Source organism: Mus caroli, unplaced genomic scaffold (assembly GCF_978045245.1).
Source record: "Mus caroli unplaced genomic scaffold, Mus_caroli_1 scaffold_7, whole genome shotgun sequence".
Taxonomy (NCBI): Eukaryota; Metazoa; Chordata; class Mammalia; order Rodentia; family Muridae; genus Mus; species Mus caroli.
Genome location: NW_028227262.1, coordinates 73,153,348 through 73,159,203, shown reverse-complemented (window position 1 = coordinate 73,159,203; position 5,856 = coordinate 73,153,348). Strand labels below are relative to the sequence as shown.

Here is a 5,856-nt window from a genome sequence, read left to right as displayed (position 1 = left end):
ATGCCTGATACCAGCCCCAGGTACTATTCTCAAATGCTGTATTAATTACATTTGAAGATGATATCACTGGCCTGAGAATAAACTAGTCAAATAGACAAGGTAGGCTCTGCTATAGCTTTAGAATCTTCCTAATTTCATTTCCACAGTACTAGGATGAAAAGCACTTGCTTTTTTTTTTTTTTTTAATTCTGTTGTGATTGAACTCAGGTCCTCAAGCTTTCAAAGCCAATACACTACCAAATGAGTCAGTTACTCATCTTTAACCCCTATCTTATGATGTGGCTATGAATCATAAATAATAATTATTGGTGTATAAGGTCATCAAGTATATATTTTTTATTTTTGTCTCTGGTGTGAACATTGGTGAGAATTGTAAAATACTAAAGTATAAACATCTATAGATCGCTCAATGAATAAAACATCAAATTTTAAAAAAGTTATCCTTAGATCCTTTGTTCTAACTTCTGCAGAAATCACCTTGCAAACAAAGATGCCTTCTACTCTAAGATATTTCTTTCTACTTGGCAAAGAAAGGTGGGATTAATGACATTGACACAGCAACACATTTACATACACAGCATATGTTTTACGTTTCTATGCCAGTGAAAATAAAATACAACTAAATACAATTCTAAGAGTTAACTACATAAAGTAGCTCGTCTGATGTCCATCTCGTCTCAGTTTCTGTTCTTGGTGTCAGTGTCCATCATGGAGAGTCCTTAATTGTAGAGAAAAACCTCATCAGTAAAACTTAAAGGACCACAGAGAAGGCTCATTAAGTTAAGAACATTTACTGTAATGGCAGAAGATTGGAGTTCACTTCCCAACAATCTACATCCATTGGGTCACTCCAGCTCCAGGGTGTTCAAAACCCTCTTCTGGCTTACACAAGTAGCTTTATATGTCATAAACACACACACACACACACACACACACAAGCACACACACTCTTCAACTCACACAAGCATATACATAAAATGTTTAAATCTTTTTTAACATCTTTTTAAAAATTGGATATTTTCATTTATTTACATTTCAAATGTTAGCCCCTTTCCTGGTTTTTCCCTCAGGAACCCCCCTATCCCATCCCCATCCCCCTGCTTCTATCAGGCTGCTCCCCAACCAACCCACCCACTCCTGCCTCCTCACCCTGGTATTCCCCTACATTGGGGCATGGAGCCTTCACCAGACCAATGGCATCTCCTCCCATTGATGTTCCACAAGGCCTTCTTCTGCTACATATGCAGCTGGAACCATGAGTTGCTCCATATGTACTCTTTGCTGTAAAATTTTTTTTTAAAAGTAGAAATGAAACTTGAAGTGTTTATATGAAGCACTAAGAAAGAAGCCAAAGTTACAGTGTTTGAACATAAACACTTAGCTTATGAAAGCTTCAGAACATAACAAGCATGTGCCCTACAACTTTGTTTATAAAATTTGACTATAAAATTGCTTTACTATGCATATCCCAATTTAATTTAAAAAATACTATTTTTAATTAGAATAAAGAAAATGTAGGCACAAACTCAAATACCAATTTGAGCAGCTTGGAAATTTGAGACAGTCATAAAAATGTAGATCTGATTCAACAAAAATAAACAAGTAAATAAATACATACACCCATAAAATTTTGATTAAAAAATTAGTCAAAAGAGATTATTTGTTACATAAGGCTGAAAGTATGTATATGCTGCCATTTGACCATAAAATAAAAGTTTATGCCATCAATAACTGGTCTTGTTGGGTATAATTGAAGCCAAGTGTGACCTGAATTTGTATCCCAAAGTACCTTTTCTTTACTCTCTAGTACCACTTATTGATCCCTTACTATATTCTGGCACTTTTGTCTTTTACATGCTTTGATGTATCCTTATTTTAAAGCAATCTATGAGACCACATATCCCCTATTCTAAGAAAACCAGAATCCACAGCCAGTCCAGCACTTTGGGTTTGACGAGTGCTCTAGTTCACCTAGGATAATGGCAACAGCCGAAGTATTGAACATGGGGAAGAAATTCTATGAGGATAAAACAAAAGAAGTCTATGAATTGTTAAATAATCCTGCCGTAATCTGGTCCTTGCACCTGGAGGGCAAAGCTGCACTCTCCAACAAGATCATCAGCTGCATATTTCAGTTGTTACAGGAAGCTGGTATAAAAACTGCTTTCACCAAGAAATTTGGGGAGACTGCTTTCATTGCACCCCTATGTGAAATGATTCCAATTGAATGGGTATGTGGAAGAATAGTAACTGGATCTTTTCTCAAAAGGAACCCTGGTGTAAAGGAGGCGTGTCAGTTTTATCCACCCAAAGTGGAGGTGTTCTTCAAGGATGATGCCAATAATGATGCACAGTGGTCTGAGGCTCATCGCTGCAAATTTGTGTTTTGCTGGCCTTGTTATAGCGCAGACTGGAGTGGACATCATGAGTCATGCCACACAAGTTATTTTGAAAATCTGGAGAAATCCTGGCTGCCCAGAACTGTACGCTGGTTTATGTGAAGATTGAACTTGGCGTTTATATAACAACCAAAGAGATTGTTCTTGTTGATGTCATTGATAATGATTCCTGGAGACGATGGCCATCGGGAGATCGGAGCCAGCAGAAAGACAAACAGTCTTACCATGATCTCAAAGAAGTAATTCCGGAAGGACTCCAGGTGGTGAAGAAAAACTCTGAGTTGCTTCTCAAGTCAGACAGTCAGTGCAGGGTGGTAGTGCTGATGGGCTCAACCTCTGATCTTGGCCACTGTGAAAAAACTAAGAAGGCTTGTATAAATTTTGGGATTCCGTTTGAACTTAGAGTAACATCCGTGCATAAAGGACCAGATGAAACTTTGAGGGTTAAAGCAGAATATGAAGGAGATAGCATAGCTATTGTATTTGTGTCAGTGGGGGGCAGAAGCAATGGTCTAGGCCCAGTAATGTCTGGTAATACTGCATATCCGGTTATCGGCTGTCCCCCAATCACACCAGACTTGGGTGCTCAGGATGCGTGGTCATCTCTTCAATTGACCAGTGGTCTTGGCTGTTCAACTATACTTTATCCAGAAGAATCATCTCAGTTCGCTGCTCAGATGTTTGGGTTAAACAATTATTTGGTGTGGGCCAAACTTTGAGCTTATATGCTTATATTGAACACATGAATATCCTTATAGCAGGCTGATAAAAAAAATCAGAGAATGCAATTTGTAAAAAACCAATTTAATTTGTAGGAGAAAAGTTACATATTCCTTGTTTGGATTTAAAGAAAAAAAATCAGGCAAAATGATTTCACATAACGGAAAAAAATTCAGTTTACCAATGAACCAATAGTCCTCAATGTTTATGAGTTGGCACATTGTCAGTGCATATTATTAATAATGTTTAGCTCTATATAGTGATAAGTAACCTTAGCACTCCACAGGCTGAGGCAGCAGGATCTCTTAAGTTCAGGGCCACCTTCCACTGTATATCGAGACTCTACATGCCGAGGAGGGAATCTTTATAGTTAGTAAAGTTGGCATGACACTATTAAATTTATTCTCACGCTCTGTGTAATCATTGTTGGGTAAATATGTAACTATGGAACTGGAGTAATGTGTCTGCTGTATGAACCACTATGAAGAACCAGCTTGGCTGCCTTGCAGATGACCTGAGTTTGGTTCCCAGCATCTTTGTAGACTATCTCACAATAAATAACCTTTAAATGAGGGGATCTGATCCCATAGCTCTCTTATGCACCTGCTCTCAAATACTATACAAGTTGATACAAGTTTCTGGGGCAATTTGAGAAGAAATATGGCAGAGTAGGACCTGGTAGAACATGTATGTTTACAGAGCTGCATAAATAATCACTCAAAATATGCATTTACTCAATGTTCGGAAAAAAGGTGAGAGATCATCATATCTAGTACAAGTATCATAAGAATAACATTTTGTAGATACCAAGGGCAATATGCCAGTTCCTTGTGCAAAAGCAAATTTTATTTTCACCATGACAAATGTCTGACAAGCACTGTTTTTGTTGTAGAATTTTGTTTGGCTGGTTTTGGTGTTCTGAAATACATTATCATGTGTTAGTCCAGGGTAAAAGAGAACTTATTATGTATACAGGCCAGTCTAAAACTCTTAGAAATATTTTTACCTAGTTTTCCTAAGTGCTGGTTTTATATCACTCCAAGTGTGACAGAAAAAAATAATGAGAGAAAAGATTTATCTTGACTCAACATTTTAGAGGACACGGTCTATGGATTATGGTTGGATTAATGCTGATTATGTAGTTAGGAACAAGAGCGAAACAGCAGCATGTGACAAGAGTTCTCTTTGTGTATGGGAAAAGAAGCAGAAACACATACACACTCAGGCACACACACTCATGCACATGCACACACTCACACATGTGAAACATCCAGGGACAAATATAAGAACTCAGCACCAATGATTTACTACTGTTTCCAGCTGGACCTCACCTCTTCACCTTTCCAAACTATGACCACTACAAAGAGACCAAGCACCAACTCAAAAGCCTCTGAAAGAATTTCAATTTCAATCCAGAATACTCTGCCACTACTCCTTTTATTGCCAACAAATCAGCTTGAAGAGCTAGAACTCTTATATGTGGAAGTGTAGGAAAGAGAACATCATATCTTGCTTGCAGCTTGATGCTAGGCACACTTCAGAAATACCTAGCATTTAAAATGGTTAGTTGGTTCAAGGCTCTGTGCTTTTATGTAGGAGTGAGCCTTTATGCATTCCCGAGAATCAGGTTGGAACTTGGAGCCTCAGGTTCCAGAATTACCTCTGCATCAACAAACTCCAGACTATCTCCAACATCCCTCTGCCTGGGCAGTGTATTGGCTCACCATAGTGTGGGTCCAGGCCCATAGGTTCAGACTCTAGCCATGCCCCAGAGCAAGGGTCAGATAAAGATGCTGAGGGGAATGGCCAAGATCATTATCTAAGGTGAATTACTAAGCAAATACATATACACAGATGTAGCCTTGAAAATTACACAGAGACCTGAAGTTCCATTTCATGTACATCATTGTGGCTATTATCTAACAACCACAACTCATGAGTCAGAAATCTATGATTTTAGGAGTGAAGATAGGAATTCCTACAACATCTAATAAAATGGAAGAAGAGGAGAGCATTCCTGCTTATATTCAACAGGGACATAAAATGAGGTTTAGTGAATTCTAGTAGCAAGCTTGCAGTATACAACATGAGAATGTTAAAAAGGGGAAGGAAGAGAAAGAAAGAAAGAAGCCATAGTAACCAACTTATCCCAGCCCCCTGATCATGGCCTCAGAGCTATCCGTGCTATATACTACAGTATCCTCTGACATCTCTGCAAATAAAAGCATCATTTCAGAGTGGAGTCTCACTCTCATCTACCCTTTCATCCTTGGTTTTAACCCAAATGTCACTTTTCAAATACATTCACAAGATATGTCTCAAATTTGTTTTTGAAATGGCCTCTGCCTGTGTTCAGTTGAGACATACAGAAACACATTCAAAATAAAACAGTAAGGTCACTGCTACAGAGGTAAAGAACTCTATAAAAAATAGCAAAAGGAAAAAATTAAATGGAGAAATCTAGAGGAAAAGCTACTGAAGGTTCTATGAGGAAAGATACAACATCAGAGATTATTCTCACAGGCTACATTCCCTTTTTCCTGAATGTGAGGGAAATTTGAATAAAAGGAGAATGAGAAGGGCATGGAGCTCATAGGCTAGGTGTCTGAACAAAATAACAGACGGTATAATGTTCCAGGGAAGAGGATTGGAGGTATAAATAGAAAGATTTGTGGCTAGAACACTTTTTCTCAATGGCATTCTATCAGAGAAACCTGAGATTAGATTTTTACCGTTA

At 38.1% G+C, this 5,856-nt stretch overlaps 1 pseudogene; it reads left to right on the top strand.

Annotated features, from left to right (window-relative positions):
• The first annotated feature begins 1,920 nt into the window (after positions 1-1,920).
• Positions 1,921-3,194, top strand: LOC110297029 (bifunctional phosphoribosylaminoimidazole carboxylase/phosphoribosylaminoimidazole succinocarboxamide synthetase pseudogene; annotated as a pseudogene).
• Positions 3,195-5,856: the final 2,662 nt, after the last annotated feature.